Here is a 14,617-nt window from a genome sequence, read left to right as displayed (position 1 = left end):
TTCCAGATCATCTGTCACTGGGTTGCTTCCCCTGATCAGTAAGGGTCCCACACTTTCCTGACCTCCTTCTTGTTGCTAGCATACCAGAAGAACCCCCTCTTGGTACCCTTCACATCCCTTGCTAGCTGCAAGTCCAATTGTGCTTTGGCCTTCCTGATTACACCCCTGCATGCTTGAGCAATATTTTTATTGCTATACAGCTCAGGGAGGCTTTGAAAGACCATTTTAATAGTGAGCCACAGTATTTATTTTGCTGTAGTGTATTCTACCTGGAATTTTTTTTTTGCACCCCAGTATGTACTTTGTAATGCAGGGGTGGGCAAACTATGGCCCACGGGCCAGATCCAGCCCACCAGCCATTTTAATCCAGCCCTTGAGCTCCTGCTGGGGAGTGGGGTCTGGGGCTTGCCCGACTCCAGTACTCTAGCTGGAGAGCAGGGTCGGGGCTGCTCCTTGCGGCTCCCGGAAGCAGCAGCATGGTCCCGCTCCAGCTCCTATGCGTAGGGGCAGCCGGGGGCTCTGCTCTGCACGATGCTCCCGCAGCTCCCATTGGCCAGGAACTGTGGCCAATGGGAGCTGCAGGGGTGGGAGCTGCAGACGGGGCAGTGCACAGAGCCGCCTGGGCATGTCTTTGTGTCAGAGCCAGAGAGGGGACATGGCCACTGCTTCCAGGAGCCGCTTGAGATAAGCGCCGCCCGGACCCTGCACCCCTGAGCCACGTCCCCACCCCCTGCCCCAGCCCTGAACCCCCTCCTGTCCTCTGAACCCCTTGATCCCAGCCCAGAGCACCCTCCTACACTCCAAGCCCCTCATTCCCAACCCCACCCCAGAGCCTGCACCCCTTCCCAACCCCCTGCCCCAACCCTGATCCTCCTCCTGCCCTCCGAACCCCTTGGTCCCAGCCCAGAGCATCTTCCTACACCCCAAACTGCTCATTCCCAGCCCCACCCCAGAGCCTGCACCCCTAGTCAGAGCCTTTCTCCCCACCCCACCCCACCCCCCTGCCCCAGCCCGGAGCCCCCTCCTGCACCCTGACCTCCTCATTTCTGGCCCCACCCCAGAGCCCTCACCCCCCCCAAACCCAATTTTGTGAGCATTCATGGCCCGCCATACAATTTCTATTCCCAGACGTGGCCCTTGGGCCAAAAAGTTTGCCCATTCCTGTTGTAATGAGTGCTCTGTGTGTAGTAATATAACATTGCAAATGCCCCTATTGCTACTATCTGAATTATTTCAGCCCAAGCCAGCATATATTGTGAACTAATATAGATTACTTAAGCTTCCATAAGTTTTATTCCAAACCCAGGCAAACAGACATATTTATAACTGAATGAAACTTCATAAATACAGGGAAAAGAACCTTTGAAAGGGAAAGAACAGTCATATCCATTTCACAAACACATACATCAGCCTTGTCTCTCACAGGTCAGTGTATGTGTGGCTGTGATTGCCTGTCCTCTCCCCTGGGATGGAGTGATAGGGATTGTGCAGCAGCCCCGGACAGCAGGTAGAATGTGTGGCAGGGGTGTGTAGGGAGGTCCCAGCATGCAGTTCTTGATGGGTTGCAGAGGGAGACGAGCATGGGACTGTTGAATCTGAAGGTCAACAAGAGTCTCCAGCATTTCTGTCTGACATTTGAGAAGCGCTAGCATCTCCTGCTGCACATCTCTCTCCTTTTCCTGTGTCTTTCTCCTCTCTGCTCAATCCCCGCCCATGCCGTCTGTGAGGGTGATCCCAGTGATAAGCTGCCAAAATTTTAACAACCGGTTCACTATCAAAAGTTCTGATTTAAGGGATGTGCCACAGTCTGTATTTTTTGTACCTTTTTCCATAAGAAGCGGCACTGCATTGCGTCACTGGGAGTCATACTTAACAATAAAAAACAAACATTTTTACATGTTTATTACAATAGAAACAAAGTATTGTATTGCTTTTTTAAATGAATTTAAAATACATTTGAAAAGAAAATATAAAGAAGATGTATGAGTAAGCATAGGCTAATAGTTAAGAATGAAATGCCTATTATTCTTGTATTTTAAAATATTACATGTGAACTACTTAAGTTATTAAAAATAAAAAGTGTAATATATTCATGTTGAAGTATACAATGCAACAAGCAATATTTTAAAGAATATTTAAGTACATTATTTATTACTAAATAGGTAGTAATTTCCAAATGGCTTCATCATCTTCTCCATAATCTTTGGTGTTGGATATACGAACTCTGGTATCTAATGCGGATCGATGACTTCTCATCCATGCTTTAACATATGGTATTGGGTTCCAGGAACTTAGTGGTTTTCCCAACAAATTGATGGTCATAAAGCTTGAGATATGTGTAATTGTTATATTCGCCCTTTTATCACTACAAATGATATTCGTCAACGAAAAAGTTCTTTCTGCTTCTGCAGAACTAATTGCAATTATGTTCGTAATTTGCTTTGTTTTCCTTATTGTTTCCGGATCAGGAAGATGTTTTGATTGAATGTTATTCTCTACATAGTCATGAAAATCATTTAAGTCAACTACAAATTTTATGAATTTGTTTAATTCATGCACTTTTTCTTCTCCTGATTTCCAAGGTAACCTGACTTCTTCAATATTCCAGGAAGTGGGATCCATAACATTGAATAATTCAACTATTTTAGGTGTATTACTAGAATGACCTAAATTATCTTCTTTATATTTAATGTGATTTTTGTTTAATAATCTTGCCTTCATTTTTTCAATAATACATTCTATTACTTTGTCTCGTGGCTGTGATTTAAACCTTACATTATCTTCAAACTCTATGCATTTGAAAGCATCACTTTCTATCATTTCATTAATTTTATTTTCATGTGTACCAAAACTATCTTTTAATTGTATGAAAAAAATCAATCATTCATTTGATTAGCTTATCTGCCTTTGTTAAACTCAATTGTCTCGCTTGCAGTGAATTTGATAATAATGCAAGTTCATCCAAAATATCAATCATTAAAGCCAAGTCTTTTAAAAATTCTTTGTTTTTCAATCTTTTTTCCATGCCAGAAAATTTCTTATTTTTGGAAAAATAAATATAAAGAGCTGGATAAGCTCTCCAGACCGTTTTGACAGCTCTAAGGCTACAAGAAGCCCATCGTGGACCAAAGACACAGCCTATTTTGATGATTTCAATATATAGTTCTTCAGAAACTTGTTTAAGTTAAAACTGACTTTTATTTGACTGATGAAAAATTGCATAAATCTTGTCCAAAAAATCTTGAAATGGCTTATTTCATTGATATCATTTATAGCATCATCTAAAGCCAGTTGTAGCTGATGATTCAAACAATGCCAAATTATAATGTTTGGAAAACCTTGAATGAGTCTTGTAGCAACTCCAGATTTATGTCCAAGCATGGTGCTCGAGCCATCAGAACAAAATCCGATTAAATTTTTCTTTAAATATTCTGTGTCAAATCCTGTATCGGTTAATGTATTTCTCAAAGCATTATAAATATTTTCTGCTTTTGTTGATTCTAATTCCACTAAATAGAGAAAAATTGTTGGTGAAGAATCTTGTAATTCACATTTTATGAGAATTACAAGCACAGTTTTACTTGAAATTGTAGAAGCTTTATCAATAATAATACAAATCTTTGAATTGTTTTAAATGATTTTGCTAAAAATTTGTTTTCTTATTGATTCAGCAATATGCTCTATGATTCTGATGGCCGAAAATCGAGAATGTAGGCAGTTCCCTAAATCGGTTTCATTCTTAATTTGTAGCTCTACTTCATCCTCCATATCTGCCATTGGTTGGTTTCTTTTTACTAAGTTGTAAACTATGTTGAAAATTTTGCTGGTTATTGCTATTTTTTTCAGTAACTTTATCAATCACTGTAGTGAATCTTTAGATTCATTTAAAATATTTATAACTCTCAAATGAGAGCTTGATTCGAAATGTTCCTTCATTTTTTTTCTTCATGAAGCTTGCTGAACATTTTTATCAGTTCCAGAGGCTTTAATAGTACACTTTTGCCATTCCGAAGAAATGTGTCAAGATTTTCCTCCAAGGACCCCCAAACATGACATATTTGAACAGTGGAAACAGCCAAGGTTTTTGCCTTCAATGATCAAGCCATTATATTTCTTTAAAAAAATATTGTGCCTGCTCGGAAGTCCAACAATCGGGTACTACATTTGCACAGTCATGTAAATCCTCTTCCATTGCGGACACATTTTCAGATGATTCAACATTTAAAATATTTTCATCACCAAAATTATTGTCATTGGCGTTTTCAGTATTTAAATTATTATTTTCACTACTAGAACTACTGACCGATGATTCTGTCATTTTAGTGGAAAACCAGTCACTAATGCTTTTCTGGTGTTTTATTATGAAGGGTAAATAATATTGAATAGAAAACTTTAGTCTTCGAATAACAGTCCAGTTAGTATTACACACTGAAATATCACACACAATTTACTAGAAACAAACTAGGAGGGTAGTGAAACACTGGAATGCGTTGCCTAGGGAGGTGGTGGAATCTCCTTCCTTAGAAGTTTTTAAGGTCAGGCTTGACAAAGCCCTGGCTGGGATGATTTAATTGGGGATGGGTCCTGCTTTTGAGCAGGGGGTTGGACTAGATGACCTACTGAGGTCCCTTCCAACCCTGATATTCTATGATTCTATGAAACAGACCGACTATGACTCACTGGTCGTGTTGAATTGTATAGAAAACAGTCGAGCAAGTGCACGAACGAGGCAAGTGCAACCCCTGTTAATAACATAATAAACAAGACGTTTGTCTCTCATCAGGACGAACTTGGATGCGACCGAGTCGCAGCCTGCAATGACGTTACATGCACACGCGCGTAGCAACATAAATCTTGACCTATCTGTTGTAGAAACGGCTCTTTAACTGCTAGAATTCCACGTCCCTCTGCATTTGAAGTTTATTTTGTACACCATATTACAAGTCTTCATTAATTTAAGGTTTCCCATGCCAGTTATAAATTTTACATTTACATGAGCCCCCCACGGAACCCCAGAATGACAGCGGGCTAAGCAGGGCCGATGGCTGGGACCCCAGCTGGCAAGGGCCCGGTGGCCGGAAATTCAGTCCAGCAGTGGGCTGAGTGGGGTGGTGGACAGAACCCCAGACCAGCACCGGCTCACCCGCCGCCGGTATGGGGTTCCGGCCGCTGGCTCCTGCCAGCCAGGGTCCCAGCCAGCGGCCCCGCTCAGTTCCGTTCATCCAAGAAGGCAGTGGGCTGAGTGGGGCCAGCGGACCCCGGCTGGCAGCAGCTTGCTGGTAAAAATCGGCTCGCCTGTCACCTTTGGCAGGTGTGCCACTGGTTGCCAACCCCTCCCCTATTATTTTCTACACTATTCTATAAGATTAAGATTATTCGTTTTATAACATTTGTTTTCCTAACAATTTTTAGCATCCGGTTCTAAGGGTATGTCTACACTATGGAATAAGGTCGAATTTATAGAAGTCGGTTTTTTAGAAATCGGTTTTATATATTCAAGTGTGTGTGTCCCCACAGAAAATGCTCTAAGTGCATTAAGTGCATTAACTCGGCGGAGTGCTTCCACAGTACCGAGGCTAGAGTCGACTTCCGGAGCGTTGCACTGTGGATAGCTATCCCACAGTTCCCGCAGTCTCCGCTGCCCATTGGAATTCTGGGTTGAGATCCCAATGCCTGATGGGGCTAAAACATTGTCACGGGTGGTTCTGGGTATATATCGTCAGGCCCCCATTCCCTCCCTCCCTCCATGAAAGCAAGGGCAGACAATCATTTCGTGCCTTTTTTCCTGAGTTACCTGCGCAGATGCCATACCATGCCAAGCATGGAGCCCGCTCAGGTAACCGTCACCCTATGTCTCCTGGGTGCGGTACGGCTTTGCTACACAGTAGCAGCAACCCCTTGCCTTGTGGCAGCAGACGGTACAGCACGACTGGTAGCCATCATCGTCATGTCCGAGGTGCTCCTGGCCACATCGGCTGGGAGTGCCTGGACAGACATGGGCGCAGGGACTTAATTTAGAGTGACTTGACCAGGTCATTCTCTTTAGTCCTGCAGTCAGTCCTATTGAACCGTCTTATGGTGAGCAGGTAGGCGATACGGATTGCTAGCAGTTGTACTGTACCATCTTCTGCCGGGCAGCCATGAGATGTGGATGGCATGCAGTCCTTCTGCACCATCTGCTGCCAGCCAAAGATGTAAAAGATAGATGGAGTGGATCAAAACAAGAAATAGACCAGATTTGTTTTGTACTCATTTGCCTCCTCCCCTGTCTAGGGGACTCATTCCTCTAGGTCACACTGCAGTCACTCACAGAGAAGGTGCAGCGAGGTAAATCTAGCCATGTATCAATCAGAGGCCAGGCTAACCTCCTTGTTCCAATAAGAACAATAACTTAGGTGCACCATTTCTTATTGGAACCCTCCGTGAAGTCCTGCCTGAAGTACTCCTTGATGTAAAGACACCCCCTTTGTTGATTTTAGCTCCCTGAAGCAAACCCTGTAAGCCGTGTCATCAGTCGCCCCTCCCTCCATCAGAGCAACGGCAGACAATCGTTCCGCGCCTTTTTTCTGTGCGGACGCCATACCAAGGCAAGCATGGAGGCTGCTCAGCTCACTTTGGCAATTAGGAGCACATTAAACACCACACGCATTATCCAGCAGTATATGCAGCACCGGAACCTGGCAAAGCGATACCGGGCGAGGAGGCGACGTCAGTGCGGTCACGTGAGTGATCAGGACATGGACACAGATTTCTCTGAAAGCATGGGCCCTGCCAATGCATGCATCATGGTGCTAATGGGGCAGGTTCATGCTGTGGAACGCCGATTCTGGGCTCGGGAAACAAGCACAGACTGGTGGGACCGCATAGTGTTGCAGGTCTGGGACGATTCCCAGTGGCTGCGAAACTTTCGCATGCGTAAGGGCACTTTCATGGAACTTTGTGACTTGCTTTCCCCTGCCCTGAGGCGCATGAATACCAAGATGAGAGCAGCCCTCACAGTTGAGAAGCGAGTGGCGATAGCCCTGTGGAAGCTTGCAACGCCAGACAGCTACTGGTCAGTTGGGAATCAATTTGGAGTGGGCAAATCTACTGTGGGGGCTGCTGTGATGCAAGTAGCCCACGCAACCAAAGATCTGCTGATATCAAGGGTAGTGACCCTGGGAAATGTGCAGGTCATAGTGGATGGCTTTGCTGCAATGGGATTCCCTAACTGTGGTGGGGCCATAGACGGAACCCATATCCGTATCTTGGCACTGGAGCACCAAGCCGCCAAGTACATAAACCGCAAGGGGTACTTTTCGATAGTGCTGCAAGCTCTGGTGGATCACAAGGGACGTTTCACCAACATCAACGTGGGATGGCCGGGAAAGGTGCATGATGCTCGCATCTTCAGGAACTCTGGTCTGTTTCAAAAGCTGCAGGAAGGGACTTTATTCCCAGACCAGAAAATAACTGTTGGGGATGTTGAAATGCAAATATATGTATCCTTGGGGACCCAGCCTACCCCTTAATGCCATGGCTCATGAAGCCGTACACAGGCAGCCTGGACAGTAGTCAGGAGCTGTTCAACTACAGGCTGAGCAAGTGCAGAATGGTGGTAGAATGTGCATTTGGACGTTTAAAGGCACGCTGGCGCAGTTTACTGACTCGCTTAGACCTCAGCGAAACCAATATTCCCACTGTTATTACTGCTTGCTGTGTGCTCCACAATATCTGTGAGAGTAAGAGGGAGACGTTTATGGCAGGGTGGGAGGTTGAGGCAAATCGCCTGGCTGCTGGTTACGCGCAGCCAGACACCAGGGTGGTTAGAAGAGCACAGGAGGGCACGGTATGCATCAGAGAAGCTTTGAAAACCAGTTTCATGACTGGCCAGGCTACGGTGTGAAAGTTCTGTTTGTTTCTCCTTGATGAAACCCCCCGCCCCTTGGTTCACTCTACTTTTCTGTAAGCTAACCACCCGCCCCTCCTCCCTTCAATCACCGCTTGCAGAGGCAATAAAGTCATTGTTGCTTCACATTCATGCATTCTTTATTCATTCATCACACAAATAGGGGGATGACTACCAAGGTAGCCCAGGAGGGGTGGTGGTGGAGGGAAGGAAAATGCCACACAGCACTTTAAAAGTTTACAACTTTAAAATTTATTGAATGACAGCCTTCTTTTTTTGGGGCAATCCTCTGTGGTGGAGTGGCTGGTTGGCCGGAGGCCCCCCTACCGCGTTCTTGGGCGTCTGGGTGTGGAGGCTATGGAACTTGGGGAGGAGGGCGGTTGGTTACAGAGGGGCTGCAGTGGCAGTCTGTGCTCCAGCTGCCTTTGCTGCAGCTCAACCATACACTGGAGCATACTGGTTTGGTCCTCCAGCAGCCTCAGCATAGAATCCTGCCTCCTCTCATCATGCTGCCGCCACATTTGAGCTTCAGCCCGCCACTTACTCTCTTCAGCCCGCCACCTCTCCTCCCGGTCATTTTGTGCTTTCCTGCACTCTGACATTATTTGCCTCCATGCATTCGTCTGTGCTCTGTCAGTGTGGGAGGATAGCATGAGCTCGGAGAACATCTCATCGCGAGTGCGTTTTTTTTTCTTTCTAAGCTTCACTAGCCTCTGGGAAGGAGAAGATCCTGTGATCATTGAAACACATGCAGCTGTTGAAGAAAAAAAAAGGGACAGCGGTATTTAAAAAGACATTTTATAAAACAGTGGCTACACTCTTTCAGGGTAAACCTTGCTGTTAACATTACATACATAGCACATGTGCTTTCGTTACAAGGTCGCATTTTGCCTCCCCCCACCACGTGGCTACCCCCTCAACCTTCCCCCCTCCCTGTGGCTAACAGCGGGGAACATTTCTGTTCAGCCACAGGCAAACAGCCCAGCAGGAATGGGCTCCTCTGAGTGTCCCCTGAAGAAAAGCACTCTATTTCAACCAGGTGACCATGAATTATATCTCACTCTCCTGAGGATAACACAGAGAGATAAAGAACAGATGTTGTTTGAATGCCAGCAAACATACACTGCAATGCTTTGTTCTACAATGATTCCCGAGTACGTGTTACTGGCCTGGAGTGGTAAAGTGTCCTACCATGAAGGATGCAATAAGGCTGCCCTCCCCAGAAACCTTTTGCAAAGGCTTTAGGAGTACATCTAGGAGAACCGCGAATGCCAGGGCAAAGTAATCCTTTCACATGCTTGCTTTTAAACCATGTATAGTATTTTAAAAGGTACACTCACCAGAGGTCCCTTCTCCGCCTGCTGGGTCCAGGAGGCAGCCTTGGGTGGGTTCGGGGGGTACTGGCTCCAGGTCCAGGGTGAGAAACAGTTCCTGGCTGTCGGGAAAACCAGTTTCTCTGCTTGCTTGCTGTGAGCTATCTACAACCTCATCATCATCATCATCATCTTCGTCCCCAAAACCTGCTTCCGTATTGCCTCCATCTCCATTGAAGGAGTCAAACAACACGGCTGGGGTAGTGGTGGCTGAACCCCCTAAAATGGCATGCAGCTCATCATAGAAGCGGCATATTTGGGGCTCTGACCCGGAGCGGCCGTTCGCCTCTCTGGTTTTCTGGTAGGCTTGCCTCAGCTCCTTCAGTTTCACGCGGCACTGCTTCGGGTCCCTGTTACGGCCTCTGTCCTTCATGCCCTGGGAGATTTTGACAAAGGTTTTGGCATTTCGAAAACTGGAACGGAGTTCTGATAGCACGGATTCCTCTCCCCAAACAGCGATCAGATCCCGGAGCTCCCGTTCGGTCCATGCTGGAGCTCTTTTGCGATTCTGGGACTCCATCATGGTCACCTGTGCTGATGAGCTCTGCATGGTCACCTGCGGCTTGCCACGCTGGCCAAACAGGAAATGAGATTTAAAAGTTCGCGGTTCTTTTCCTGTCTACCTGGCCAGTGCATCTGAGTTGAGAGTGCTGTCCAGAGCGGTCACAATGGAGCACTCTGGGATAGCTCCCGGAGGCCAATACCATCGAATTGTGTCCACAGTACCCCAAATTCGAGCCAGGCAAGGTCGATTTAAGCGCTAATCCACTTGTCAGGGGTGGAATAAGGAAATCGATTTTAAGAGCCCTTTAAGTTGAAATAAAGGGCTTCATTGTGTGGACGGGTGCAGGTTTACATTGATTTAACGCTGCTAAATTCGACCTAAAGTCCTAGTGTAGACCAGGGCTAAAACTGCTTCAAAATTTAGCAACCGGTTCCCAGGAACCACTGCATACCAGCTCCAGCTCACCACTGGGTGATCCTACAAGCCCCGTGTTTGGCATCTGAAGCACCAGAGGCTTGCAGGATCTCGTGGAACAAGTCATCCTGCCTCCTCTACTTCTCCTCCTCCTCATCTGGCTGAGCTGCTCCACTGGTGTAGATGGAGAGACCCTCAAGGCCACATTTCCAGCTGCAAAGATGCACAGACGTCCTCTTGTGAGTGCATTCACAAGATAAATGGAAACTTGCTATCCTGAACTCACTCCCCTTGAGTTCAGCACGCAAGTTCAAAGCACTACATTCGCATTTCTCCTTGGGATTCATAGAGCATGGTGGCAGTCCCAGCTATGGTGAGTACGGCCTAGGGGAAGTGGGTGAGTGGGGACAATAAGGTGGGGTGATACCTCACGGGCAAGAGTACATGTGGATAGGACAATTGAACTGAATACTGGAAAACAGTTTTCCACAGGCAGTGGTGATGTTAGCTGATATCTCACTCCTGAGGGTAACAGCTCGTGCAAGCATCCAGCTGCAGACTGGGTCCGTATGCTGCTAGCCTGTGTGCTGCATTGGGGCCTGCTGAAGTAATTGCTGACTGGCGTGGGAAAAGTGTCCTACCATGGCAGAAGAAATAAGGCAGCCCTCCCCGGAAATCTTTGGAGGAAGATTGCAGACTTACCTCCAGGAAAGTTTCCTCGAGATCTCTTCGGAGGATTCACAGGACATGCGAGTGCACATAAACTGTTCTGCATGGCCCCCTCTGCCTAACTGTACAGCCAGGGGAATGAGAAGCAGATAGTAACTCTTCCTCTCTTGGTTATTTCACTACTGCTTCTGGCATGATTATAAAAGAGTAAATGAACAGATGTGTCCCTGCAATATCAAAGCAAACTGCATACTTGCCAGAGGTTCCTTCCTCTGTATCAGCCTCGCCCACCCTGGACTGTAGGGACTGGCCAGAAGTCAAACAGGTCTTGGCTCACAGTGCTACTGGATTCCCCCAGTGGATTTTTGTTAGTCTGAAGTGTGGCCTAAAGAGACTGGCATCTAGCTCCAGTTCCATTAAAATGACATTGTTTTACTAAACACTTAAAAAAAAAAACTCACTCTGGCTTCTTGGAACTGAAATCTGTTATTTTGTGTTCAGTTTTTCCCCCTCATGGGTATGCTCCCCATCTTGTTAAGAGGGCAAAGGAGCTGCTAGCAACTTGTTTTTAAAGAATCACTGTCAAGGTTCCTTCCCCACTCTGAACTCTAGGGTACAGATGTGGGGACCTACATGGAAGACCCTCTAAGCTTATTGTTACCAGCTTAGGTTAAAACTTCCCCAAGTACAAACTATTTTACCTTTTGTCCCTGGACCTTATGCTGCCAACACCAAAGTGTCTAACAAAAATAACAGGAGAAGTGCCCACTTGGAAACGTCTCCCCCTGAAAATATCCCCCCAAGCACTACACGCCCTTTCCCGGGGAAGGCTTTATAAAAATCCTCACCAATTTGCATAGGTGAATACAGACCCAAATCCTTGGATCTTAAGAACAATGAAAAAGCAATTAGGTTCTTAAAAGAAGAATTTTAATTAAAGAAAAAGTAAAAGAATCACCTCTGTAAAATCAGGATGGTAAATACCTTACAAGGTAATTAGATTCAAAACATAGAGCATCCCTCTAGGCAAAACCTTAAGTTACAAAAAAGACTCAAAAACAGGAATATACATTCCATTCAGCACAACTTATTTTATCAGCCATTTAAACAAAACAGAATCTAACACATACCTAACTAGATTGCTTACTAACTCTTTACAGGAGTTCTGACCTGCATTCCTGCTCTGGTCCTGGCAAAAGCATTACACAGAGAAGACCCTTTGTTCCCCACCATCCCTCCAGCTTTGAAAGTATCTTTTCTCCTCATTGGTCATTTTGGTCAGGTGCCAGCGAGGTTATCTTAGCTTCTTAACCCTTTACAGGTGAAAGGGTTTTTCCTTCGGCCAGAAGGGATTTAAATGTGGTTAGCCTTCCCTTTATATTTATGACAACCATATAGAGCAGAGAGCCAATATATGTTACATTAATTTTGCAAATAGACACTGTATGTTTAGAGATTTTAGGGCAGACATATTCAAACATATACAAACAGTGGGTTGAGCTGTATCACCAGAGCACTGCTGCCTTCTGAGATACATCATAGTCCTGGATAATGTCACAACTCCACAAAACTTGATCTTAATAAAGCTTTTTGTTGCCAAAAAACATTTGCTGTTAAACTGTTTTAAAACACAATCTACTTCCCCTTGCAGCTGTCATGTCCTGTTAATCCTTGAGCTTCTCTCACTGTAATGCTTTTGTTGCTAAATTAACTCAATGGCAGCCCTTTCAGAGACATTTTACAGATAACGTTAGGACTCTCCTGATGAAAGGGGTATTAGTGAGAGGTACCAGAATTTCTTACATGTACTGGTTCTCTCCCTTTTACCCCCCGCCCTTGTACTGTTAGTACTTAACTGGTCTAGTATTTGTATAAGAAGTGGGCTCAAGCTGAAAAATACAGATCTGGACTATGAACACTCCAAAATTGGGGGCCTGAGGGGGAGAGGGGGTGTTCAAATCTGGGATTTGGTTTGAGCCCATCTCAGATGTGATCTACACATTAATAAAAATTTTGGCCAATCCTTGAGTTTCAATTTTACATATTCAAAGCTCTGTTCTGAATCCACCTTGTTAGTTTTTTTTCTGGAAAAGACCCTAAACTTCTAGGCATATGTATGCATTTGCTTCTGGCTTGGATCAGGCCAAATTCTTAGGATGGTGGAAATCTTGAGAGAACAATTTGACCAGATTTCCAACTACTGCCAATCAAAGTCATGTGAGAAATGATTGAGAGATTTTGATGCCATTTAAAAAAAGTCAAACACAACGCTGCCGAATAAAGTGAACAGCATATCTCGGGCCCTGTTTCTAACTGAATGTAATTTTACACATAATATTGCAATAAGATGCTTTTAAAAGGTCTGAAAGGTCCTAACTTTTTTTCTGAAATTGACTGGTCAGTGATAAATTCTAAAAATAATTAGATAAAAATTGAATTAAAAGCAGGTTTCTGAAAGTTCCCTAGAACAAAACAAATAGAGCGAAGTTAATATCTCTGGCAAAAGACCTTAGGTTAGTCTCATGCAGCAGCTGTCCCTTATCCTTTCAAGCTGTTTGTGAAGGGCAGAGATCACTTACCAAGCACTCTACTATAACAGCTCTGAAAATTGCTTCTCCATTGGAAGCCATAACATGGCCTTTCTATTCCTTGTTTATGGATCCCCAAGAGAGCATCTTGGTCTCCTTATCCTGACAGAAAAGGCCTTTTTCTCTATGCACAATATTGACACAATCATCACATGCTAAATAATAAACATATTGACTATAGTCAACATAAATGGATTCCCACCTTAGTTTGAGCTGTATCCAACCTTCCACCCCACCTGTCTCCCACAGATGAAAGCCTGAACAAATGGAGCTATTTCAACATCTTAGGTATTTCTAGTGCACCCATTGATTGCATTTAGGTAGTACAGTCTCTAGATGGGACTGACACCAAAGTCTTGAAGGTCAACAAACTCCGCTTTGTTACAGTGAATGGGAGAAGCAAATTCCAGATCTGAAAGCACTTGGCCTCATCTACACAAATCTAATCTTAATTTTTGTGTCTACATTTATGGAGGGAGGTAGTGTTCTCAGGTAGCCCTGATGCATATCAGATAGGACTTTACACCATACTTCAAAATAAACCCCTTAGATAGCACCTAGAAGAAGGTTGAAAGCCAGTGTAGTCTTTGAAGAATTGGAGATTGATTATCTGAAAGGTTAGTTTAATTCAGTGAATATAGTTCTACACAGTACAATAAACTCATCCTGAAGTCTTCCCTGGGATCCCAGCTTTGTACCCACTAGAGGAGAATGCTTCTACTTTGAGCCAGTTATCTAGAATACAGGAAACATGAAAAGAAATGACGGTGTTTACAGTGGGAAATGAGTTAAATAGTTGTCTCTGTCATTATTTAAAGTTCTGTATAAAAACATGATTTTTTCCACATTCCACTGGACTAAAACTGGCCTAGGAACATGTTTCTTTAATGCCGTAGAATCCATGTTGTGGCTGCCATTCTGTAGCTCAGGAGCATTGGACTCTCTTGGAGCCCATTACTGGGGCTCTCTAATTGGTTACACAGAGGCCACTATTGAGTACACAAGATACGCTCTTTGATCCAATGGATCGAAGTGTTGCCTTGGCAGCACATCCAGTGTGGATGCGGGAGAAAGAGGGCATGAAATTAAACCTGGCTTTGTCACATGGCAGCGGTTGGCCACAGGTCTAGCCCAGAATACCTCATTTTAGTGTAAAATCACATCCTGCCTTCCAATACCT

At 44.8% G+C, this 14,617-nt stretch overlaps 1 pseudogene; it reads right to left on the bottom strand.

Moving 5' to 3' along the window:
* Positions 1-2,154: 2,154 nt before the first annotated feature.
* On the bottom strand, positions 2,155-10,955 carry LOC140896136 (E3 SUMO-protein ligase KIAA1586 pseudogene; annotated as a pseudogene).
* Positions 10,956-14,617: the final 3,662 nt, after the last annotated feature.

The sequence above is a fragment of the Lepidochelys kempii genome, chromosome 1 (assembly GCF_965140285.1).
Source record: "Lepidochelys kempii isolate rLepKem1 chromosome 1, rLepKem1.hap1, whole genome shotgun sequence".
Taxonomy (NCBI): Eukaryota; Metazoa; Chordata; order Testudines; family Cheloniidae; genus Lepidochelys; species Lepidochelys kempii.
The sequence above is the reverse complement of the archived record's forward strand: the minus strand, read 5'-3'. Positions and strand labels throughout refer to the sequence as shown.